This window comes from Macaca thibetana, chromosome 2 (genome assembly GCF_024542745.1).
Source record: "Macaca thibetana thibetana isolate TM-01 chromosome 2, ASM2454274v1, whole genome shotgun sequence".
In the NCBI taxonomy this organism is placed as follows: domain Eukaryota; kingdom Metazoa; phylum Chordata; class Mammalia; order Primates; family Cercopithecidae; genus Macaca; species Macaca thibetana.
Window position 1 is genome coordinate 194,058,716 of NC_065579.1, and position 27,723 is coordinate 194,086,438.

The 27,723-nt window shown below is 37.2% G+C and overlaps 1 protein-coding gene across 1 annotated transcript in view; it reads right to left on the bottom strand.

The window, feature by feature from the left end:
* The window catches only part of ROBO2 (roundabout guidance receptor 2), a 1,778,513-nt gene that overhangs the window by 1,601,279 nt on the left and 149,511 nt on the right, over positions 1 to 27,723 (bottom strand). The window lies entirely within an intron of this gene.

The window sequence follows — 27,723 nt, forward strand, 5'->3', positions numbered from 1 at the left end:
ACAGGAGGCAAAGACAGAGGAACAGCATATAGAAACTCCTAGATATGATACCAAAGACTTGGAACCGGCCCAAATGTCCATCAGTGACAGACTGGATTAAGAAAATGTGGCACATATACACCATGGAATACTATGCAGTCATAAAAAGGATGAGTTTGTGTCCTTTGTAGGGACATGGATGCAGCTGGAAACCATCATTCTCAGCAAACTATCGCAAGAACAGAAAACCAAACACTGCATGTTCTCACTCATAGGTGGGAACTGAACAATGAGATCACTTGGACACAGGAAGGGGAACATCACACACCGGGGCCTGTCATGGGGAGGGGGGAGGGGGGAGGGATTGCATTAGGAGATATACCTAATGTAAATGACGAGTTAATGGGTGCAGCACACCAACATGGCACATGTATACATATGTAGCAAACCTGCATGTTGTGTACATGTACCCTAGAACATAAAGTATAATTTTAAAATAAATAAATTAATAAATAATAAATGAAAAGAAACTCCTAGATATGGAATGATGTCAGAGATTCTCTACTCTGCCTTTCATCACATTCAGGCTGTAGTTATTACCAGTGCACCTTGCTTTCCTGGTAACAAGGACACAATCTTTCCTCCTCCCCTGGCCACTCTCAGCCTTGGAAGTTACTCCTCGTAGATACCGGATGAGCCATCACAAGGTGGCCCCGGCACGGAAAGCAAGGGCGACACGGCTCCAGGCAAGCAGAGCACAGTTCAAACAGGCTGTGGGAAGATCATGGGGGAAGCTATGTCGTTTCAACAGAGAACTCAGCAGGATCAATACGATCAAGTTCATGTCTCATAAATTATCACTTGTGTGTGAATGTCTTCTATTTTTGTTCATATTCATTCCTACTGGGTTAGGTCTCATCTCCCAAGTATGTTTCTAGTGAATATGAAAAACCCTGTTGTCACATATTTTTTTCTTTATATACAACTACCATCATTTCATTAATTTTTGCTTGAAGGAACATTTTTTAAAAGTAATCTGACATGTTACTTGCCATTTTTTGATCAATTTATTTTGAGTCTTCTTTACATATACTTCGAAGGGCCATATCTGAAACAGAACTTTCTTTTTTCATTAAAAAAACTAGCATATGTGGGCTATCTGCCTTTATATTCACTTTATTGATTAGTTTACTATAAATGGTCTTATATTTTACTTTATACTAATTCCTCCAGATTAACGGCAAGGATTTAACCTAACATATCGATCCATCTCACTCAATACTAGTTTAACTTCATTTAATTCCTTCCTTTTTACTCGTAAGTATTTTTCCTGATGAGAAATTAAGAAAAGATATGTTTTGGCACCTCTGTCGGTCTCTTTACCCATTTCTTACCCCTCTAAGAAGGGAGGAAACTCTAATCTGATTACCCATTCCCAATAATTGGGCCACATTTACTTGTGGGTAGTCTGGCTGAATATTTTTAAATCCTGAGCAAACCAGGGTGCTCCTCTTCTCTCCTGCCGCTGCCTTAACGGAGTAAGTTTTCCTTGGCTTCCTCCCCTTCTCATTGCCGCAGGGCTGAAGTGTCGGGACTGGGCCGAGCTTCCCCCAACCACCCGCGCCCTGTTACCTGAAGAAACCGAACAGGGGAAATGGCCTTCGTGGGCCCGGAGCCTCAGCTCCGCATTTCCACGTGGGCTCCACAGACACACCCCACGGGAGGGCGAGCTCAAGGCAATGCCTTTGTTAGAAACGGTTTTAAAAGGCAGCCCGTATCCACATTTGTCAGGACACTGCTTCCCTCTCTAGCTGAACCTGTATAACTTATTTTATAAGATGGTAAGATACAAAGACTCCTGATTTTCTATGTACCAGGACGCTTGACATAAATTCAAAGCTCACTTGTAACAGCTCTAGCGTCCCAAGTGCCTTTGGCTGCACTCCGATTTAACTAACCGTTCAGTTTTCAGATAATTGTCTTCCTTATATTCTGCTAATTTTCTTACTTTTTAACATTTTAAGAAGAATACTCATTCTGAGAAGTTCACAAATCAGTTAGGCTTAAGTTTTTAAGTAAATCAAATGTTTTAAAAATATTCAAGACACACATATGAAATGATGATACTAGACTGAAGCATGGAGAGCAGCCTCCCCTACACATTTCAGCAACAATACAAGAGCAGTAGGCAGATCGGTCCACTCACCTTCCTTCCAACGTTTCAAATGACTGCGGAAGGAATAGGGACGAAATAAAATAAAACAAAATAAAGGTTTCTTGTGGAACACTGTAAAATTACTATGTGCCAAAGGGTAAGAATGCTTTATATCCATCACATCATTTGTCCTGGGAGGTAGTTTCTATTATTGATTTCACTTGACAGATGAGGAAACAGAAGTCTGACTAGGTAGAGAAACAATTGTCAACTTTCTACTTCTTAGTACAACTGTCCCGCCTCTGAGGCCTGACCACATTTCTGCAAAGGGGTTTCATGAGCATTGCTTGAGGCCATTGGCCCTATGTCTGTCATCCTTTATCTTCCATTTATAAAGACCCTCAGCTCTTGATCTGTGAGGGTCTTAATAAACATGGTTGTATTAAATTGTTGCGCTTTAAAGAATAATATATGATATTAAGAAATAGTATTTCTGATAACAGCTTCAGCCATAATATGAAGTGTGCTGATACAAGAGGAGTTTGTAGGTCTTAAAAAACAAAACGAAACAAAAAAACCAAGCTTTAGTTTAGTACAAGTTTCTGACTTTTCTGCTAAAATTTGTCTAGGAGTATATATAAAGAAAAGGCCTTATTGAATAAACTGGTATGTGCATCTCTCAAGTTTTATTTTATATTCAACATAATATGAAGAAAAAATAAAAATAAAATACAACTAAGAAATATAGCACTGTCTGGGTCCTATTGTGGGGAGGGGGTCTGGGGGAGGGATAGCATTAGGAGATATACCTAATGTAAATGACGAGTTAATGGGTGCAGCACACCAACATGGCACATGTATACATATGTAAAAAACCTGCACGTTGTGCACATGTACCTTAGAACTTAAAGTATAATAAAAAAATAAAAAATAAAACAAAATAAAAACTGTTTTTACTATATAAAAAAAAAGAAATATAGCATTGGCTACTTTTTGAAACATTCCTCCACAAAATAGGGGGTAAAATATGAAAAAGTTTATATACAATGTTTTGAATCTCTATTTCTTTATATCCCAAAGGAAATAAGAATTTGATATGCCTCAAGGAAAAAAAAATCCAACAAAGACTTTTTTTGCAGAGGAAAGAAAGTCTACTATCCAGCCTCAGAGATTAGATTTAAAAGCCAAGGAGAACTTTCTTAGATTGTAGTGTGACACAGCAAACCCATCTTTAAATCTACCAAAACACTCCTAGAATGCTAGAACACAGTACGTGTGAAAAAATCACAAGTGTTTTAAGAAACTTCATTTTTTAATGTACTAAGCCACTGACTTATAAAGTATGAAAAGATGTGGTATAACATGGCTTTGAGAATATACACTGTAGAACAACTATTAACAAGCTTTCTTTTGTATTGAAGTGTGTTCCACAAAACAGTTTTTACTCTTACATGAAGAAGAAAGTGAACAAAAGTAAATTAAACTACCAGAAAGAGGTGTTAGTTTGACATTAAGAGTCTGTAAATCTACATTTGCTTCCATTCTTAAAAATCAGCTTTTAATTAATAATAAGATGATAATCATTAAAAATATGTTTTTTTAAAGCATCTGTTTACTTTCCTTAACTTGTAAATCATTACTGGTGTTTTCCAACTCTCTTAGTGAAATTAAATGACAGTATCATTCCTTAATTTTTCTATGATCTGAAAAAGTCCAATTAGAAAATGAGCAAATTGCTCACAATGCTGATAGAAATCAAAGCTTGTATTTAAAGAACATCAGTCTCTACTAAAACAAGAAATACCTAAAAATATGAATATATCCTAAATGTCACAAAGCACATAAACCTGGTTGAAATAAAAATTTGAATGGGCAATTACATAACATAAAGCCAGATAACCCAACCAGTTCATAATATTTTATACTTAATATAGGATACTATAAATTAGATAGTTGCTGATGAGATAATAGCTTTTACAGTTAACTCTGTAGTAATTAAGTAGGATGGCAAGTCAGCAAAGGGGTCAAATTAATTTCTGAGTTCTTCCATTTATCTTTAAAAATGAAATTCTAACTCCAAAAGTGTTTTGTGGGAATCTAAAGAACAGTTTTGACAAACAGAAGATCTCAAGAAAGCAATTATGACTCACCAACCTGACATAAACAGTAATAGCAAATTATTAGAACCAGTTGATGTTTATCTAAATGGATAAATCATTCATCTGAATAATTATCAACCCAGGAAAACTACAGGCCCTGAAATTGCAATTAGGAAGGAGAACCAATCAAATGTTATGACCAAATTTAAAATTTTAGCAATGTAGACATTATGAATCATAAAATGTTAACCTTTGACTCAAGAAATGCAACCCTTGGTTAGACAGTATATTAAAAACTAGATGACTAATGAGATATTTGTATGGTTCCTTTTTACACTTGTTTTTGTGACTTTAAGACTCTCAAAGAATCCCAAATTCAAATAAAGCAATAGCCCTCTTCTCTCTGAGTTTAGCTTAGAATTTCCCTTAGCTAACATGTCTGAACGTGTTCTTTGTTCTTGAGCAAGAGTTCACCATTAAAACTCACACAGAAAGAACTTGTCAAGACTTTACTAAATACAGTTTAAGATATTTCTAATTTTCATAAAATAGTGTAGGTATTTTTAATGAGATTACATAATTTCTAAATCAGTTATTTAAGACCCACCAAATTACAATAATTTATTTCTTTCAGAAAAACAACAACAACTAGCAATAAGCCTGCCGTCTGTCTTCATTGGCTCCAGATTTAATAGGAAACTAAGGTAATATTCCACCGAGAGCTGATGGTGTTTAGACCAGTGTAGTATCAGTATAAAATTACTTCAACTGATATTCAATTTAAAAGTAGACTTGCGGGATTTCCTGATGGATTGAGTCTGGGAAAAATAAAAATAATAGTTAAGGATAACTTCAGAGAGTTTGATTTAAATAATTGAAGATTAAATTGTCATTTATTGAGCTGGGCAAGTTGTGGGAGAACGAGGTTTAGGGAGAAAATCAGAGGTCAATTTTGCAAATAGTAACCTTGAGTTACTTATTAGATTTCAAGAGGTAATATCAACTAGGTAGCTGAATGTACAACTCCAGAGTTCTACAGCACAATGAAGGCTGAGGATTAAAAACCTGAAAATTGGCAGTATACCCATGGAGTTAAAGCAGGACACCATCTGAGATAAAAAGAAAATGCGTTTAAATAAAGGAAATAATTGAGAAATCAGGAAGATGGTGGTCAACAAAGGAACCCAGGAAGCAGCAGCTAATACGGTAAATAGAGTCGACAACACAGTGTCCTGCAATCCAAGTGGAAACATGCTTTAAGGAGAAGTCAGTGATTACCTATGTCAGCTTCTGTAAAAGGGACTAAAAGTTGAAGAATATGGAGATCAATGTTGTGCTTGGCAACAACAAATTTTGGAAAGTAGAAAAGGAGAAGACAGATTGGGGTGGAACCTTTAACAGCCAAGATGAAAGGATTGGGGTACAATGGGCGCATGGAGTTTCGCTCTGAGGATCAGAGAAAGGAGGCGGTATCTTGACAGATTTGTAGGATATGGAAAGGTATTTTAAAATAGGAATAATTGCAGCATGTTTGCCCATGAATAATATTATTAATTAGAAAGAGGAGAATTGACGATGCAGAAGAAAGGGAAAAGTTGGCGGAATAATGTTCTGCATTAGTTGAGAGGTGATAGTGTCTGGCGCACAGGTAGAAGGCTTAGCATTTCCTATGAACACGCCATGGCCTCGTAGGGCACCGTCTCCATAGCACCCACGGTGATATTTTCTCATATTAAGCCAGATCGTAAGGTACGGCTGCATGAAACTCTTCAGTGGCTTTCCATCTCATTCAGAGTAAAAGTCTGAGATGTTACAGAGGCCTACAAGGAGCTACGTAATTTGGCTCCATTACCCGACTGTCTCCTTCTGCTCTCACCGTCTTTTAGCTGACTGCAGCCCAGTCACACAGAACCCCCAACTCCCTCAAACACACCAGACACCTGCAGGCCTCTCTACCTGCAAAGTCTATGCTCTTAACAACCAGGCTGTTCTGCGTGGCTTGTCTTCTCTTTTCCTTCGTGTCTTTGCTCACAGTTCACCTGCTGAATGAAGTCTTTCCTGACCATGTAACCCTCCACCCTCCGTGTCTCTCTTCTCCTTAGCACTTTCCAACACATGACATATTAAGACTTTTAACTACTTTCTTTGAGGATTGTCTTACCTCTCTAAATAATAGATTTTTAAAACTTGTGTCTATTTTTGCCTGTTGTTCACTGCTATATATCCAGCAGCTAAATCACTATCTATCACATATTACATGCTCAGTAAGTTTGCCAAATAAATGAAAAAAATGACTTTATTGCTTTGAAAATTCTGTCATTATCTAAGCATAAAAATCCTAAAACAACATTAATGTTTAAACAATATGCAATCATGTACACTAGAGGGTATTGTAGTTTTCAATGAGATTTCTCATATGACAAGACTAGAAGGCAAAAATAAATATTGGTAACTAGAGCACTGGTGAAACTTTACAAAAAAAAATACATTTCCTACTTTGTAATTGGAAGAAACCAGGTCCTCTCGGAAATGTTTTTGATGTGACACCAAGTACAGTTAAATGCTACAGGGTAAGAAGAATATAAAAAAGAGATTCTTTTTCTGCTTAATTGTATGGAGCCTGATATATTTATGGATCTTCAGGTAAACAATCTTTTTTTTTTTTACACAATTCCAAGGCTCTGGTATACTCTATTGCAAAGAAAAGCAGTGAATCGCAGGAATTCTGTAATTATTGGACTAAATTTGGTTGCCAATTTCTACCATGTTTTCCAAACATTTGTTCAAAAAGATTCCTCTTACTCCCTGCTACTAGTATACACAATATCTATTATTTGTTGATGATTATTATGCAGATACTGTCCTCCTCTGATCTTGATATACAATAATTAATCACACAACAGATGTGAGCTGTGTTGTATTCTTTTTAGCCCCATTTTTAATAGAAGGGAACTGGGGCTTAGAGAAATCAGACAACTTGCCTGTGATCCCGTTTCTGATTTGCATCGAATCTGGGATTCAAACCAAAAAAGCCGACTCCAGAATTCAGAGCCTGAACCACTTTGCTCAGCTGTTGCCTTGGGCTTCCTAGGTCAGCCTGATACAACCTCAGAACTCTACAGTCACTGAGCTGAGACTCGCATTTGTCCATGGAAAGTGTCTTTGTTTCAAAAGAGCTAATAAAGAATTCACATTAAAGCAAAAAGGCAATTGAAAAGAAATTGCTGCCTTCAAACATGCAGCCAAGAAGATAACAGCTGGATTCCAAAAGATTCTGATGCAATCTAAGCTAACTTGATTATGTCTATCAGTTAAATTATCTTTTAATATTTATATAAAATATTATTTCTTAAATTCTTAAAACTTAATAAACATGAAATTTTAAAGAGAACAGGAAAGAACTTATTATAAAGTACCACTAAGATAAATGTCTGAAAACCTAATTTCTAATTTCATTTCTTTGTCAGTCTAACTGATTGCGTTCCGTAACACAGGTGAGCCTGTTTTTTCGCATATAAAATTGGCAGACTACCTCATATTTCTCTATTCCTTTCTTCTCTGTGGATTCTAATATCCTTAAAATAAAGTTTTCTCTTAAATTTATTCTTGCTAATTTGAAAAATGTTCAATAAACATCTCAGTTTTTGCAAAGCCTTATTAGTCTTATGTCTATTGTATTATTCTTAAGAAAATGATTCATCATAAAAAATATTTGGTTTTCTAATTTAATATTTTGTACAACTAAAGAAGTTAACTTATGTACAATATTAATTAGCAAATAATTAAATACTTTTGAGTATTCATTTGCATTACCCTTTCTAAGTTACAAATTGGTGCAAGACTACAGATCTGATAAAGAGACTGGATGCCGACTAATCATTTTGATGCAAGCTTACAAAGAATAATTTCAACGCTCTCCAAAATGGAGTGATTTATTAGCATGTCATGCTATTTATTGTGTGATATGATAAATATAATATGATTCATCATGACATTCTATAAATATTGCAAAGGATTATTAAAGCGATAAAATCCATTGGCAGAAATATAATGAGATCATGTCACATTTGTATAAAAGCTGCATGATAAATCGTGCTCTCTACAGAGGCTGTTGTAACCTTAGATGGATTTAAAGTGAGAATTCTTGGAACACAAAGCAAAAGCAAACAATCCTAAGTCGTATTTAGGGTTCAATTAAGAACACCGACTAAAAGCAGTTGTTGAGAGCAGGGAATAATACAGGAGTAGAGAAAGATTATTGTCTGCACTGCCATGGGATGGACAATTTTTCAATATAGGGACTATTCTTTAAATAGTCTAAAATATTTCAGACAAAAATTGGAATAACCACTTCACCGAATCAACATGTCTAAGTAAAACTTGAAATGGCAGCATATATGTATGTATATATATAAGCATATATTTAGTTTAAAAATTGGTATGAATATGAAAACTCATGTCAGGCTGTATTTTTTTGCTTTGTCAAATAATTTTTATTTCTTCCCTAATATTATAAAAATATACCCCTTTGGAGGAAACGGTATTATAAGGGAAATTTTATTTTCTAAGTAGATGCTTTTTAGGTTTCTGATGCTTTTACAGACAGAATTTGCCAAAGATTTTGTTTCTTATACTGCAAAATATGGTTAATTAGTGGCCAACAATCTTTGGTATCGATTCGGTAGTAATTAGTCAACACAACACGACTGTTATGTCTTTACGAATGATTTTTGAATCATATACACAGTTTTTTAAAAGTCACTTTGTAGTCATCTTCCTTGAGATTGTAAATTGGTCTCACACATTATTTAAAATATCCTGGGAATAAGTACTAATTACTACTTTACAATTAAGCAAAGATAAACATATTCTATAATTCTAGGACGAGCAACCACAATGATTTGTTTAAAGCACTTTTTTGGGAGGAAATCTAGTTAATTTTGACAATGGAGAGATACGGAGCCTGTGTCTATCACTACATTAATGAAATCTTTATGGGCTACAAATTTTTCAGTTTCTTACAATAATTTTTATGCTATTATATTTATTAACCACTTTTGCTTCATTTCTTTCTTAAAGTTGTTTCAACTTATCTATTTCTTTATATATGGACTCAATATAATAACAATCTGGAATGCATATTGATTAATGACTATACATATAATCTCTGTTATACTCCTGTTACAAAGATATAGAAGTCAAGCAGAAAGAAAGAAAGAAAGAAAAGAAAGAAAGAAAGAGAGAGAGAAAGAAAAAGAAAGAAAGAAAGAAAGAAAGAAAGAAAGAAAGAAAGAAAGAAAGAAAGAGAGAAACAAAGAAAGAAAGAAAGAAAGATCATATCTTTATTTTGTGGCGGCATGGCACATTTGAAATAAAATTGGAAAAGATACGTACTAATAGGTACATACACCCTTTAAAATATTTAGATATTTCTCTTTTTTATTTTTAAATGTTATTTCCAGGAGCACAGATTCAAGTTGCCCTGAATAGATACTTCCTAAAATACCTTAGCTCTATTGTGATTTTACATTGTATGTATTCTTTCAGGCCCCCAATTTTTATTTTGCATTAAAAGAAAATCAGTTTACAATTAAAAGACCTGATTCGGATGTACCTATATTTGCTAAAGGAATAAAAGTAATTATTAGAAAATCTTTCTTTCTTTTTAAGGATTGTTAGATAGCTAGTAATATCTTAGTATTCAGATAAATTTCAAATCACCAATAATTTTCCTTTAAATTTGGTCATCAGAGGACCAAATCATAATTCTCTAATGAGAGTTGAACTACCTGGTAGCTTGGCCCAGAGTATGAGGGCTATGCTAGTTCCCTGGACTGGTTCACTGCTGATTCCTCGAATTTGAAGGCAACAATCTATAATGGGAGAGGCCAGAGGATTTGCAGCCAAGCTTTCTCAGAAAAATACTTAGCCCCTCATCAGTCGTGTAACCTGCACAATACGTGTCAGTTTCCTCTTGCTGCATAACAGAGTACAATAAAATTAGAAATGTAACACAACACACGTGCATTACTTCACATTTTCCATGGGTCAGGAATCTGAGTGTGGCTCAACCTGACCCTCTGCTCTGGGTCTCCCAAGGCTAAAATCAAGGTGTCATCCAGTCTGCAATTCCCATATGAAACTTGGAGGTCTTTCTCCAGTCTCATTCAGATTGATGGCAGAGTTCAGCTTCTTGCAGTGAGAGGACTGAAGTCCCTGTTTCTCTGCTGGGTGTCAACGGGAGTTGCTTTCAACTCTTGGAGGCCACCTTCAGATCCTGGCCATATGGCCCTCTCAAAACACAGCAGCTTACTTCTCCAAAGCCAGAGGAAACTCTCTAGTCTGCTATAGAGAAGGCTTATGTAACAAAAAATAATCACAAGAGGACTGTGCCATCACTCTTGTGGTATAATTTGCTTAGTTATATTCACACACACCAATTCCACTTAAAGGCAGGGTATTAAGCAAAGCACATGTACACAGGAGACAAAACAGATGTACAGAGATTTTACTCTGCCATAAGTCTGCTGAGTGACCTTTGTCAAGTATATCTCAGTGTATGAATAAGCTTAGCACATATCTCAAAAGTCTGGTAGAAAGAAAAGTTAACATAGGCTGGGTACAGTGGCTCATGCCTGTAATGCCAGCACTTTGGGAGGTTGAAATGGGAAGATGGCTTGAAACCAGGAATTCAAGACAAGCCTGGATCACAGAGTGAGGTCTCATCTCTACAAAAAATAAAATAAAATGGGTCAGGTGTGGTGGCAACACATGTAGTCTCAGCTACCCAGGGGTCTGAGGTGGGAGGATTACTTGAGCCCAAAGGGAATCAAGGCTGCAGTGAGCCATCGCTGAACCACCGCACACCAGCCTGGGCAGCAAAGTGAGACTCTGCCTCAAAAAAAACGGGGAGGGTAGCACACATGCACACACACACAAATTACTGGAGCAATGCCTATGCTATGGACTCAGTGAATGGCAGCTATTTTTAGACTTTGCCCATTAACTCAAAAGGCCCATGCCTTCTGCCACCTTACACTGTACTCAGGATTAACAATGCAAAACTTTTTCACAGCTGCCAAATATGGTGAACCATTTCCCTTTAAAGACTATAGTTAGCGTTACCTTATGTAAACATAGGTTCAGTACTTGAGTATCTGTTGTTTAAATGAGCTGATAAGTGACAAAATGTAACCAGGCTTTTAGAATGAATGAATCTAATAAGCTTAATCAAAACCTTACAGTAATTGCTTTCTAATTTATGAATAGAAAATCACTTAAATGAACTCTGATTGTTAAAAAAGATATAGACAAATATCAGTATCAGTAGGCATAATTTTCTCCTATATTAACTCCAACATACATGATTTTAACAATTTTGAAATCTCCCCAAACGTTTTCTCCGCCTTCTCACCATGCAGTCATGTGAATTGGTGGCCTAGAAGGCATTATCTGGGGAAAAACAAACAAAGCTATGATTTGCTAGGGCCAAGCAATGATTATGTTCTCACAGCCCTACAGCTAACCTTGTTCTTGCTTTTTGATCTGTACTTCTTTGAACGCTGTGCCTGTGTCTGGGAAAATTTCACCCTATGAATTCTTCTCTAAGATGAAAGCAAAAACCCGATTTCCCTTAAATCTAGAACACAGGCCTACAAATCTTCCTGAGATTTTGATTTAAAAGAGACATTATTGAAGAAGGTGATATCCAGGCACCCTTTTCATGAGGGTGCCAGTGCCTAGCAGAGACTGCCAGCGTTGAGAAGCTGTGGTGGCAGAGGCTCTGGCAGGAGGGGCTTTTGCCCTGGGTCAGGCAGTACAGTCGTAGCTTCATGACAGCAGTCAAGGGGTGAGGCCTGACATTGCTTCTTGGAACCTCCAAGCCTGCTTCTTTTTCCCTGCTCAAGTTTGCGGGAGCTCCTAGTATTCTTTGATACCTCTTGATCTTGGAACCAGCTAGAGTTAACCTAAATGAAGTTATCTAGAATAATGGGGGACTCCTAATGATATAAGCTCCCAATGAGCAAATAAAAATAATCTAGGCAAAGGAGATGCTCAACAAGGTCACACCAAGGAATATGTTGTTTGTTGCCAGGCATGTGTTTGAGCTGATAGCTGGGAGGTGTTTAAAAGATTCAAGGATGAACCACAGTCCCAGTCCTACCTAGAAATACCAATGTGACCCATAGCTGTAGCCTCTTCACCTTTGTCTGTCTCAGTCTCCTCATATCTAGAATAAAATGTTTAGCCTAAAAATTCTCTGAGGTTTATTCCAGATTTATGTATCTATGGATTTAACTTTAAGCCCAAAGCCCTCACAGAAGCATATGCCGCTAATCCCAAGTAGGAAGAAGAATGCCAGGTCAGATTGCATATCGACTTCACTTCATAGCAATGAAGGAGGGAGAAACTTGGATCTGAAATTCCTCATTTTATGACTGACAAAACCTGGTACAATGTTTTGCTAATGTTGTAAAACTATAGTGACTCTTACACCTGTAATTGTTTGGGGATAACACTAGTGAAGTCGTTAGACAGCACAGAACTCTGCTGGAATTTCTGATAAAAAATTATGTTTCAATTGAAATTTTTAAGTTAACTTTTTAAACAAATTACTTTAGATGCACTGTTTTGATTACCTTATCAATATTTAAATTTTACTATTGCACCCAAAAATCAGTTATGCATTTCAAAGACTGTTTTAAAAGTTGGCTCCATTTGTGTGGTAGGCAGAATTAGGCCATATCCCCCAGGAATGTCCACGTTCTAATCTCTGTAAACCCGCGAATACGTGAGGTTACATGGCGCAGGGAAAGTTATGGTTGCTAGCCGGCTAGCCTCAAAATAGCTAGATTATCTGGAGTCATCCTAGCAAGCCCAGTGACATCAGAATCCTCCTTTAAAACGGGAAAGAGAAGCTGAAGAGCTAGAGTCAGAGGGAGATGTGACTACAGAAGAAAGAAATGGAGCAAAGCAACGTTGCTGGCTTTGAAGATGCTGCGGGACCACAGGCCAAAGAATGCGGGTGGCCCCTGCTGGTGAAAGAAAGAAAGAAATGGACCCTCTAGAGCCTCCAGACAGGATTTCAGTCCTGCTGATACCTTGATTTGAGCCCACTGAGACCCTTGTTGCATTTCTAAGCTACATAATTATAAGATGATGGATTTGTGGGGGTTTAGCCATTAGAGGTAATTTGTTACAGCAGCTGCATCAAACTAATACAATTAATAAGTGTGACTTTACTTTCTCCAGGAGGGAAATTTCTGGTGCTTCCAGCTGTATATCAAAACGTATTTGGTAAGCAAGTTCATCTAGATAAAATATGTTTTTTTCCTCCAAATTTCAACAGAACACACCTCTACTATCAAACAACTCTTTAATAACTCTCAGTCAAATACAGAAAATAGAGACAAACAACGTTTTATATCTGTGTCCACCCTTAGTTACAGAGTAAACAATGACTACAGGTTCCTTTAAAAGCCAAAAATACATCTTACCAAAAAAAGAAAATCCCAGTCTGAATAATGAGACTATACTTAAACACAGAGAGCTCCAACAACTCAGCTGAAACGCGATGCATTTCCTAACTATTAACTTGGTTGCTGACCATGAGATGCAGGAGGCAGGTGTTCAAAGCAAGCATGCACTTTACCTGAATTTATTCAGTAAAAAAATTTCAGCTTCTAAAAATTGGTTTTAGGAATGATAACGACAATATTTTTTAAAGTTTGACACGGAATTAACTTGTTGCTGAGAATTTGCACATGTGAATTTACCTTGACATTGATTTTTCACAATCTTTATAAAGAAGAAGAACATAAATAAACATGGCACTTTCCAGGTGACTGCAAATTGTACCAGGGAAAATAAAATCCTCAAATCAAGTAGAGTTTTGCAATAATCTTGTCCTTGGGGTGAAACTGTAGCAAGAACACGCTTCTAGAATTTCTAATATTGAAACACTGACTGCTGTCCGAGGGAGAAGAACATTAAATCAAATTCCACAGTGGGAACAGGGGTGATCATGAGATTTCTTATTCTCCCGTATTTCTCTGCCCATAATAAATCAGTTTTCCAAGTTGAGAGTCACAGACAAGATCTGTTAATTATCTTTCACACAACAGTAAGAAGGAGATGCCTATTCCTGACTTGAAACAATTCGAGGTTTGTAACATTGGTGTGATACCTTATGCAAAAACCCTGGACTTGGTACTAACAGCTGTCAAGGGACCCACATTAGCCACAGCGGTCAGAGGATATTTATACTTCCCATCGTTAGGGATGAAAATCCTCGGTGACCATCACCAACCAGAAATTGCTGCCAGCCTTCAAAATGACCACCTTCTATGGAAGCCAGTGTTTCCCGGAAGACAACAGATCTGCAGCCAAAATATCCTATGCGGATTCAAATAATTCACCCTGGTATGATTTTATAAACCTTAGAGAGCTGCAACAGCAGATGAATTGTATTGTTTACAAAAAGTTAAGCCACTTCTTAAGATTATGGTTACAGATATACTTATTCATTCCTTCACCACATGTGATTATTAATACAATATCCATATTAGGATTTTTTCTATTTCTAATGTACACAAAAATCAGGTCTCTGTGTGAAAATGCTTTTTAATTCATATATGAATGAACATTCAGCATAGATGTGATTGCTAATAATTTTCCCACAGGTAGTTTTTGGATTATAAGAGCATAGAAATGATCTATAGTTATGGTCAGTGATGATAGTCAAATACTCAAATCACATTGTCTTTAAAAAAAAAAAAAAAAAAATTCTACCTTTTCTGTTGGAAATCACACCAAAGTACCTTAATACAATAATGTCTTAAAAATATATAAAAGAGTTTCTGTTGTTTTGATGTGTGATAGTTCATATGTGATGTTCATCAACAAGTAGAGATTGTCCCTCTACCTATTTCATCAATTAGGTTGCAATGAGTTTGATAATTACACACTAGGTGTTTCATGCAAAAGGCAGTATTACATTTATAACATGAACTTATTAGAACTTTTAAATACATTCAGTAGCAATAACTATAGTATCTGTTTTCCTTTTAAAAATGTTCTTTACAGAAAACCAAACACCACATGTTCTCACTCATAAGTGGGAGGTGAACAAAGAGAACACATGGACACAGGGAGGGGAACATCATACACCGGGGCCTGTCAGGGGGTGGGGGGCTAGGAGAGGGAGAGCATTAGGAGAAATACCTCATGTAGGTGATGGGTTAATGGATGCAGCAAACCACCATGGCACGTGTATACCTATGTAACAAACCTGCACATTCTGCACATATATCCCAGAACTTAAAGTATAATTTTTAAAAAGGGAAAAAAAAAAGGTCTTTATAATGATTACAATTCTGAACCTTATAACACTATCCTCCTAAAATAACATTATTGGATCTCTTTTTCTACCTCACTCATGTTCCATTTTTAATCATAACCCTTCACAAACACATGGTAAATGCAGTGATTTATTGTACTGGATTTTTAACTGCCTATCCACATTTATGCTTTGCTGTTAAATCTGTCATTCCTGACAAACATATCTAAACAAAAACATTTGTTTATGGTATGAGATTAGGAACAAAAATCAAGAAAAATGATTTAGAACAGGGAATGATCTAATTTTTCAGACAAAAAGAACTAATTGAATCGTTACTTCAACAAGGAAAGACAAGAAGGACATTTGGTGAATATTTGCAAAAAGGAAAAACAAAAAAGCTGGTCTCATTGGTCGGCAGCAATGATCTACAGCTCTGTATAATGTGGTTCCAGCTCTATAAATCTGTTCTACTCCACAATACTTTCCTGAGAAAGTGATATATTTCTACAAAAGTTCCATCTAAATGTCACCCTGAAAGCTTACTACGTTGAGGATAATTCCAAATGCAGAAGTGTGCAGCACGATCCCTTTCGTCACCCGAAACTGACTTATTTGTCAACCACGAACATGTTTATAAAGTAAATACAGAAATATTCTAACATTTTAAGGAGAATGCTTGTCTCCTTTAAAGTACGTCTAACCTTCCAAAGCTTCTAAATGCTAACATCTGTAAGCATACAAAGCTTTGTTCCTCCTGAGGTACTGAAGATCATGCTCGTTGGATTACTGAAGTAACAAACGTGTAGTATAAACCCAAGGGTGGAGAGTCTGAATGGCTCTAAGGAACTCTGCAATGTCATAGGCACTGCATGCTGTGAGTGGCGCACGTCTGAATAAGCCCACGCACGCCTAGTATCAGGTCGAAGCACGTATAAATAAAAGGCCCTAGAAGGTGAGAGATGATGGTAAGTTAAAACACTACATACAAAGGAAGGGAATCCAGATTCTCATGATAAAATATTTTAAGATCTCATTTTGTTTCTAACTGGGCTTTAGAAAATTTGGGGAAATCCAAAGTTAAGTAGACAGAATATTCAGGTAAATAACAGTTTAAATACATATACATGCATACACAACATAATTTTTTTTTAAAAAAACACCATAATTTTTAGCTGTTTTGTTTTGTTTTAATGAGGGATTGAAACTGTGTACTATTAACATATGTCCAAGAATTGCAATTTACTACATCTGACATTATGCTTTCCTATGTTATAGGGTAGACTTTAGCAAATCAACTTGCAGATTATAAAGTGCTACCAATCACCACTTCTGAATTCATAATCTACTGATGCATGTTTAAGATTTCTACCTCCTTAAATTACCATAAACATCCACAACCCTCCCTTCATAAATGTTCCTCAGAATGTTGTAAGACTCAAATGTAAGTGGATGCTAAGTATTCTGAAGGCAATTGCTTCAGTGTAACGCTACATGTAAGAACCTTTTTCTTTCTTTCTTTCTTTTCCGTTTTTGTAACCTCCTCTATAAACAGGCTACACAACTTCAGTATTTTAAAAGTGAATGGGGTTTTTTTTTTTTCAGTTTTATTTTGGTGACCCTTTTAGAACATGTAGTTAAGATTAAATACAACCAACATGATCATGCATTTTAAAAAATCGCCATTTTTTAAAGAAAATATCATGCAATTTAAAGGTTTTATAAGCAGGGTTAGTATTAGAACTATATTATATGGGCTAATGATTTTTGTTTAAGAATGTTTTGCTTCAGACTGTCTGAATACAGTCATCCCCTGATACCTGTGGGACACTGGTTCCAGGACCATCCTCAGAATCTGCACATACTCAAGTCCTTTACATAAAACGGTGTAATATGTGTATATAATCTATGCACATTCTCCTGTATACTTTAAACTATCTGCAGTTTTATGATACTTAACACAATGTGAATGCTATGTAATTGTTATACTGTATTGTTTTTCATTTGTATTATTTTTATCTTTTTTTGTTTTTCATTTTTTCAAATATTTTCAATCAGCACTTGGTTGAATCCATGGATGCAAAGCCAGAGGACGTATTTTTAATCCCAAAAGTGTTGAACAAGTCACCGCAACCAGTACAATTAGTCAATCAAGTTTGTTTTAAAAAGCTGGTGGTCAACAGTTGATTGGATAAAAATATGTGGTATCTATACACCATGGAATACCACACAGCCATAAAAATCATAAAATCATGCCCTTTGCAGCAACGTGGATGGAGCTGGGGGCTACTATGCTAAGCGGACAAACCCAGAAGCAGGAAATCAAACATTTCACATTCTCACAAGTGGGACTAAATAATGGGGGAATGTGGACATAAAGATGGAAATACCAGACACTGAAGACTCCAAAAGTGGGGAGGGCTACAGGGGAATAAGGGTTAGTAAACTACCTATGGAGTATAATGTTTGGTATTTGGGGGACAGGTGCACTAGACGCCCGTTCCCCACCATCACCCATGTAACAGCCATGAAACAAATAACCTCTGAATCTGCAATTAGAAAAGAAGATCAATAAAGTAAAAAGATGATGGTGGCGATGAATACGGTCTGCCTGATAAGCTTGGCTTTGTGTCCCCACCCAAATGTCACCTGGAACTGTAGCTCCCATGACCCTCACAGGCTGTGGGGGGAGCCCGTGGGAGATAATTGAATCATGGAGGCAGTGACTCTCCACGCCATTCTCCTGAGAGTGAATAAGTCTCGTGATATCCGATGGTTTTACAAAGGGGAGTCCCCTGCACACGCCCTCTTCCCTGCCGCCATGGAAGACGTGACTTTGCCCCTGCACACGCCGTTTGCCCTGCCGCCATGGAAGACGTGACTTTGCCCCTCAGCACACGCCGTCTGCCCTGCCGCCATGGAAGACGTGACTTTGCCCCTGCACAGGCCGTCTGCCCTGCCGCCGTGGAAGACGTGACTTTGCCCCTGCACACGCCGTCTGCCCTGCCGCCGTGGAAGACGTGACTTTGCCCCTGCACGCGCCGTCTTCCCTGCCGCCGTGGAAGACGTGACTTTGCCCCTGCACGCGCCGTCTGCCCTGCCGCCATGGAAGACGTGACGTTGCCCCTCAGCACACGCCGTCTGCCCTGCCGCCGTGGAAGACGTGACGTTGCCCCTCAGCACACGCCGTCTGCCCTGCCGCCGTGGAAGACGTGACTTTGCCCCTCAGCACACGCCGTCTGCCCTGCCGCCGTGGAAGACGTGACTTTGCCCCTCAGCACACGCCGTCTGCCCTGCCGCCGTGGAAGACGTGACTTTGCCCCTCAGCACACGCCGTCTGCCCTGCCGCCGTGGAAGACGTGACTTTGCCCCTCAGCACACGCCGTCTGCCCTGCCGCCGTGGAAGACGTGACTTTGCCCCTCAGCACACGCCGTCTGCCCTGCCGCCGTGGAAGACGTGACTTTGCCCCTCAGCACACGCCGTCTGCCCTGCCGCCGTGGAAGACGTGACTTTGCCCCTCATTTGCCTTCAGCCATGATGGTGAGGCCTCCCCAACCCTGTGGAGCTGGGAGTCAATGAAACCTCTTTCCTTTAGAAATTCCCCAGTCTCGGGATGTCTTTCTTAGCAGCATGAGAACAGACTAATATGCTCCCCTTTTAAATCGATAATCAATCAACTTAAGGATGTCTCCAGATATTCCTCCCCTCCCCAAACTTCAGCTTAAGGGTTTAAGGGCTGACACAGGATGTGTCAACTTGTGCAAGCTAGTCCGCAAACAAACATACCAAGAGGACAGCTAGAAAATCTCCGCTCTTCTCTCCAACTTTTCCTGATAAAATATGCCAAAAATGCATTTCAAACTTCCAGGTTTCAAATTATTTTGGAAATAATTATTATGGATCTCCACTGATAGGCACATAGGACTTAACTTGAAATCCTGTGCACATAACATAACACGTAATCCAAATCCTGTTGGATTTCCCAGTGTCTATTATGTCTATGTTTATGTCCATGTGTCCCCACTGTTTAGCTCCTACTTATAAGTGACAACATGCAATACGCATGTAAGAAAGAAGGCATTAAACTTGGAGGGACTACAACTAGAAGTAGTTTTGGCTGGACAGAAAAACGAAAGCCATGATAGCAATGAACAACAGAGGTCTAGTTAACTTTAGCTGACCGTTTCTGAATTTCTGTCTAAACTCACTCTATGACTACTATTTTTAGAAGTTTATTCCTCAAGAAAAGTGACTTGACATGTCAGTAAGTAGATTTTCCAATTATTGGAGGTAGGGCTGGGCAGGAGAGGTTTTTCCATCTGACCTAAAGAACTAAATTCAGATAAAATATTTTATACAATATTGTATACAATTTATACAAACATAAACTAAGACATTTCACCTCACCGAATCCGGACTCATTCATGATGGAGGTTGCCTTATTATGATAATTACATATAACATTTAAATATTCAAGTAAAAATGTAACTCTCAGTTACTAAAACACAGGACTGAAAACATATTTCCATGAAGACATAAAACTAAAATTTCCATATCATACATGTTTGTTAATATCGTTGGTTAATTTAGTTTCAAATAGATAAATTACATTGTTAGACAATTATAATAGGTATATAAAATACAGATTATTGACTTTATATTTAGTATGCTTGCACTATATATTTGGGAAATAGGCAAATGTTTGTTAAACTATAAAAAGTTCTGAAAAGCAATTTTATGAGTAATACTGTATCTGCTAGACTACTTAATCTACATTAGCAAGAGTTCATACAAGAAGATATATCATCAGGAAGGCAGGATTGCAATCTGCCCCTTATCACAGTAATATGAAGTTAATCTCCAGAATAAAAAAGATGGGTGGAAGAAGTTAATGAACCCATTTATCTTAATGTGTGGTAAATCTAATGCCAAAAGCAGCACATGATATTTTATTCACTATTTTCCTAGTGCATCCTACATTATAGAAGACAGTTATTTTATAGCATATGATAACATCTCTTTTGACTTCTATTTATATGAAATAATAGTTCAAATATAAAGAAATGTCATGGCGAATGTATCCAAATGCCAAAATATACATACATGTTATTCTCATCACAGTGGTAGCAAATCTTTGCTTATTAATGAAGACCTACTTTTAAAGAATAGAACATTGTTTAGGTTTTAAAATGAAAGAAAAAGAACATCTACAATGCAGTTTTAACCCTTTTTACAACTAGAAAATAGTCTCAGACTTTAAGTGTTTTATTTAAATTTAACTCTAGAAATAACATTGCACTTCTCAAAGCTCTCTAAGTCTTAGTAACTTTGCATTAGATGTAAAACTTAACTAAGTCAACAGACTTGGCCCTCAGATATTTTATTTTAAAAACAAAAACTAAATGAATCGTGTACTTTCATGTAAAAAGTAAAACTGACCCTGAATAAGTTCAATGGATTATATCAATGTCAATATTTTTGTTATGATATTGTCCTGTAGTTTGGCCAACATTACCACTGGGGGAAGCTAGGCAAGTGACAATACAATATTTCTGTATTATTTCTTATAACTGCCTAGGAATATATAATTATCTCAAAATTAAAGTGCAATTCATAAAACTAGTTTCTTTCAAATATAAATAACCAAAGTTCATAGTTCTTGAGGAAAAATCCAGACTTAAACACTTTCAAACATTTATAATTTCCCTAGTCAATTTAACATGTGATATGACTACTTTGCTATTTTGAAGGTGATGACTTTGTGTTCACTTGTCCTAAATACGGAATGAGCTTTACAAAATATCACTTACAAAGAGATTGTTCAGTTTATCACATCAGATTTGAAGATATGAATGTCAGATTATGCAGGGAAAATTTCAATTTGGAACAACAAACAGTAATTCCTGAGAAATCTGCTATAAAAAGACATCAACATAGTGAAAGATTACAAAGATTTCTGGTTCTTACATTTTGTTTTATAAAGCAGCAAGAATATTTGCCAAAGTCCTTACAGAAACACTGGGAAATTTTACTTTAATCAGAAAATAAGGAGATACCCTACGTTTTAATAATATTGCATGCAAAATGTGTATCATGCAGACAGTTTAACAAAAAAAAAAAAATCTCAAGGACAGCATCATGAAATAATTGGGGTATGAAATTCCATAAGCAAACATTACTATTTTAGATTAACCAAGCATTTCTTGGCTAGAAATTAAACCCATATTTTATTTCACCAATTAACGTTATTATAGAACAGAAATCATTTCTGTGTACATGAGTCAGTCCTAGCATACACATTTGATGCTAGATGATAAATGGTGCAATTTCCAGGGTAAAGTTGGGATTACATTACTCCATTGTCTCTTAATTTTAAACAGAATTAGCATCTCTTCCTGGAAGACATCCTGCCCCTTCCTACACCATGTCAAGGGTTGTTGACTTTTTCTTACCGCTGTAGCTCTCAACATATCCTGTGACATAGTTGCTTACATATAGTTTATAAAATAGATTGAGAACTTTTAAATTTATAAAGTGTGTGTAAAAGTGTGTATGATTATTTATATTCCCATTTCATGAAAAAGTCATATTTCGGACCTAAAAATTGTTAAAGGAAAGATTTTCTATAAATATTTTAACAGTTCTTTTGTCATTGAAATTTAGATCATTCAGTTATGGAGATTTCTTCATTGAAGAGAAAATATCTCTTCAAAACTCTAAATAAGCTGAGATTTATCAACTAAATTTATAGGAATACAGTCTTTAGAGGTATATAATTTATCTTACAGTATTTTCCCTTCTAAAATTTGTCGTGTTTTGTCACAGGTTTAAAGTGCAAGGCAACTAATGACATGAAAGGATAACGTTGCCTATGTAGTATAAGTGTACCTGATCTTTTCTCAAATATTTATTATTTTTTCTTTTCTTTGCTGTCAAGTAGAGTGGTGACAAATATGTATTATTGGTAAAGACCCACAAAATTTGCATGAAAATAATAGTTGCATTAACTAGACATGCTTTCTGTGATACTAATCTGCAAGATTCTGCAGATTACACCCATTACAAGAAGCTTATTTCAGCATTTTACTTGTAGGAAACAGTGATTAATACACTTAAAAGTAATATTTGCAAACATTGTTATAATATAGTCCATGTGTAATACATATGTGAAAACAAAGTCTACAAAAAGTAGGATTTTATCCCTTCCTTGATCAGTTCAAATTATTTCATCAGCTAAATTCCTTTGAGATGTGTAAGACAAGGTGCTTCTTTGGAGGAGCTTTGGACTAGAACTTATAACTGTCGTGACATGAACACAGTTACATACCAAGGTACTTCATTTTTAAAATAAAGAAAACAGACATGAAGAAAATGTATTTTAGAGTTTCCAATAACTGAAACTGTTATTTTTTTCAAATGAGGCACTAAATAAGTGCATAAGTAAATTTTTTTCAGCCTAGGCAATATGGCACTATATATAAGAACAAGTAAATATAACAAACAGTACAAGATTCATCTAGGGAAAAACAATCCTACACATGATAAAATATGAAAGAGCAGAAGAAAACTCATCCGATGATGTGGGATAAGCTCATCACAGGATATCAATGTATCGCCAACCTTTGCAGATTTAAAATATGGGCAGGCAGTAAGGAACAGTTCTTCTGCAGGAAGAGTTGCCTCTAAGCTTCTACCCTCACTGTTTAATGAAAATGACAGGAATGTCAGTAATTTCAAAAAGCATCACAGCAATATTCATTAGAGAAGACTTTTGTGGATTCCCTTTCACCTGCTGAGCCCCGTTGGAAGGAATCAGGTGTAGGAGGGAAGGGAGCCATTTATAAAGGCAAAGAAGATCTAGAACAACTCTGGCCATCAGGTATTGAGAGAGAAGACGGAGAGCACAGCAAGGACACAGGCTTTGCAGAACCTGATGGAGAAATAAACACTGTAAGAGATGCGGTGGCCACAAGACCCAGCCGGCGGGTGGTATTTATAACCTTAACTGCACCTCCCACCTGGGTGTACTAGTCCCGGCTCTCTAGAGGGACAGGACTAATCGGATAGATGTATACATGAATGGGAGTTCTTCAGGAGAACTGACTCACATGATCGCAAGGTGAAGTCCCACAACAGGCCGTCTGCAAACTGAGGAGCCAGGAAGCCAGTTCGAGTCCCCAAACCTCACAAGTGCAGCGCAGCCTTCAGTCTGTGGCTGAAGACCTGAGAGCTCCTGGCAAATCACTGGTGTAAGCCCAAGAGTTCAGAAGCTGAAGAACTTGGAGTCTGATGTTTGAGGACAGAAAGCATCCCGCACGGGAGAAAGATGGAGACGTGAAGACTCAGCCAGTCTAGTCCTTCCACGTTCTTCTGCCTGCTTCTATCTTAGCCACAGTGGCAGCTGATGAGACAGTGGCCACCCGGATTGAGGGTGGGTCTGTGTCTCCTCGTCCACTAACTCCAATGTTGATGTCCTTTGGCAATACCCTCAAAGACACACCCAGGAACAGTTATTTGCATCTTTCAATCCATTCAAGTTGACACTCATCATTAAGCATCACACTGGGGAATAGCAAGCATCAGCCACCAACGACTGTCAGAAAACCATTCTGTGCTCATTTCGTCAGAGCTCTGCTATGCTCGGGTTGCATTGCAGCACTGTATTAATACGCTGGGGCAGGAGGCGAAAATACAGAAGACTACTAATTGACCTGATTTCCAGAGAGGGACTATGCACTATCAGGAGTGAAAAATTTGCAGCATGCCACCCAGGGTGCAGGGACACACACATATCTTCCTTGTTTGATGAAAAAGTGGCACAAATTAGAGAATGTTGGACAATAACATTTATGAATTAAATTCAGAGAAGAATATGTGGAAAGAATAAATTAAGAAGAGGTGCTTCTCTAAAGAGTGTGATATAAATTACTTAGAAAATATTTAAGGCCTAAATATTTTCTCATTGTTCGTCCTTGTTGGAGTATTTAATACATATACACTAAAGGAACGCTTGTGGCCAGGCTCCGTGGCTCTCGCCTGTAATCCCAGCACTTTGGGAGACTGAGGGAGATGGATCACTTGAGCCCAGGAGTTTGACATCAGCCTAGGCAATATGGCAAAACTCTGTCTCTACAAAAAAAAAAAAAAAAAAAAAAAAAAAGGTAGCCTGGGGTGGTGGCATGTGCCTGTGGTCTCAGCTGCTCCAGAGGCTGAGGTGAGAGGATTGCTTGAGTCCAAGAGGTCGTGGCTGCAGCAGTGAGCTCTGGTCACACCACTGCACCCCAGCCTGGGCAGCACAGTAAAACCCTGTCTCAAAAAAAAAAAAAGCAAAACCAAAAAATGCTTGTGATAATGTGAGACACTAAGATTAAACTGAAAAGGAGGCCCCTTACACACACCACCTAGGCCAAAATAAGAAGTTGCCAAAACCCTTAGGGTCCCTGAGGGTCCCTCATCCTGACAACTCTCTCCCCCATACAGATTACCATTATCCTGTATCTTGTGTGGTTTTTAATTCCTCTTTATTTTTATTAATAGTTGTACCATCATATGTGCCTCTAATACGTTGTTTAGTGTTGCATGCTTTGAACTTTATTCAGGTATACTCAAGAAGTATGTATCTTTCTGTGGTGTGCTATTTTCATTCAACATTGGGTTCCTGAGATTAATCTTGCTGACATTCACAGTTCCATTTTCTCATTCACAGTGCTGTGTAGTATTCCCTTTGTAAACATGCTATGATTTGTTAACTTATTCTCCTGTCAATCTTCAGTGCCCTGTCACCGTAGACATAGCTGCCATGGTGCTCTCGTGTGTCCTGACGCACATGTGTCTGAGCTTCCTTGCTTTTTAGGGATCAAATGGATGGATCACAGGTTGTGAGCATCTTAAAAGGGATTGTATAATTCCATATTGTTTTTTCAACCAGTGTGACACTTGGTAATCTCATCTGCAGTGCATAAGGGCTGCAATATTGCCATGTTCAAATTATCATTCATATGATCAAAACTATTGACTAATCATTTACTGCTTACGATATTAAGTTAAAATATTTGCAGTTTATGTACGAACTCATTTTCCTGCCTTATCACTATCTGTTTCCTACTCTAAAACATAAACCTGAGTGCCGCTCATGACGTGTGTCTCCCTGTCACTGCATGAAAAATTCACAATTTTCAAGTTGTACAAATACAAGTTTAATTTTAATTTTATCTAAAATTGTATGATTTCAATCAGAGTTGCTCTATCTCTAGCAGAAGACGGAGCTTTACTAAACCCCACTGTGCAAAGGAAGTGTGTGTATAGGTTAAGAGATGTGAATGCAACCATTTTCTTCTTTTTAGCATAGAACACCTGCCCACCTATGGGAATGCAAACAATTTACTCCATGTTTCATTCACAAAGTACTGACAATACAGTCCATAAAATGTTTTATGAGGACTAAAAGAGATAATATGAAAAGCCTCTAATACGAGACTCAGTATCAAGCAGACATTCAATAAAGCTATTGTTATTCGGCAGCAACTCACTGATAAATCACCAACTTTGAGGGCTACTCTAATAACAAACAGGTGTAATATATCCATATTCATTAAAAAATATAATTTCTCCAAAGTTGTAACTTCAGTAGTATTTACTATTGCAGGTAAGATAACCTTACTGATATTTTAAAAGCCCCAGAGTTCTTTATTGCAGTAAAAATGTAGTAATCTGCAGATTAGATTATTAGGTCAGAGACTAACACACTTCTTAGTAGAAATTAACTGGGCTCAAAGAATGTACATACTTTCTGGGCATACGTCATGCAGACAAGCATATTGTCTCTGGTCTCAAGACTGAATTCAAGGCTAGCCTATTGGAACATCTACATCTTATTAAATTATGTTTACACTAAGTTAAAAGCATTTTAATATAATTATCGCTGAGGCTTGTCATCACTCACAAATCCCAGAAGGGCTGTGTAGGATGACAAAGCCGACCACAGATCCAGATCCTAAGCGATAAGCAAGACTCCTTCTCACCTCCACACGGTGTTGTCAGTCCGCACTGAGGGAAATCTCTGTCACTAACATCTATTAATGTCACACACATGTTGAGTGCAGCTAGGTCTTTTCGTAGAACGAGATGGACAGGGAGAAATGGAGAATGAATATTAGCCTTAATAAATGGATGCAGAGGATCAAATATTTTCCTTAAAAGAATATTTTTGGTTCTTTCCATCTCCTCTCTCCCTATTTAGCTATATTTTTAATGAGAAATATTAACAAATTATTAGTCCACAAGCTCAACCTTTGTGCACTGAGAAATAGGATTAGCATGGCTTATAAAATGTATTTGGGGGGAGGTTTCAGCTCTTGAGGAATTATAGGGTGTATTAATTCTTACTTATTTAGGTTACAGACTGTTCAGCCAGGAATTATGTTCTAATAATTAAGTACAGCATTGACAGAGATCCTATGGTTGTTACTTATATATCACTTCTGTTCCAAATGCATTTAAGTTGCTTGCAAATGCATACAATATAGCAATATAAAATATTTAAACTCTTTAGAAAGAACCTTTAGGAAATAAAATAATAGGGAAGCAAGATGGTGTCAGAAATGTGGTCAATGAACAAATGGATACTTGGACGAATCATGCACTGAGTCAGGGTAGAGCACAAACTTGACTTTGAGTTTTCTAATTAACATGCAGAAAGGAGAAAATATAACCAGTAACAAGACCATACATAATATATTCTAGTTATTTGCGAGAAATACCAATATGAAACAAGAGAAAATAATTCCTATGGCCCCTCATAAAGAGAATGTTTTATGATGGCTAAAGCATTTCAGTAAGAAGCAATTGTGTTGGGCCCAGTATGATGTGGTCCAGTTAGGATTTTTTTTTCTTTTTTGGCGGAGTCACCGCCTGCCTTGGCCTCCCAAAGTGCTGGGATTACAGGCGTGAGCCACCACACCCGGCCAGTTAGGCATTTTTTGATGGTCTCACTTAATCTGGAAATCGATTTTAGATTACATGGCAAAATGGATGGCTTCGTTTCCTCCAGACCATCTTCCATAAATATATTTATCTTATCCACGTGTCTGAGAAGTATCGAGCTGCAGTGAATTTGTGATTATAGCCCCTGACAAGTACCAGGAAAGCTGTA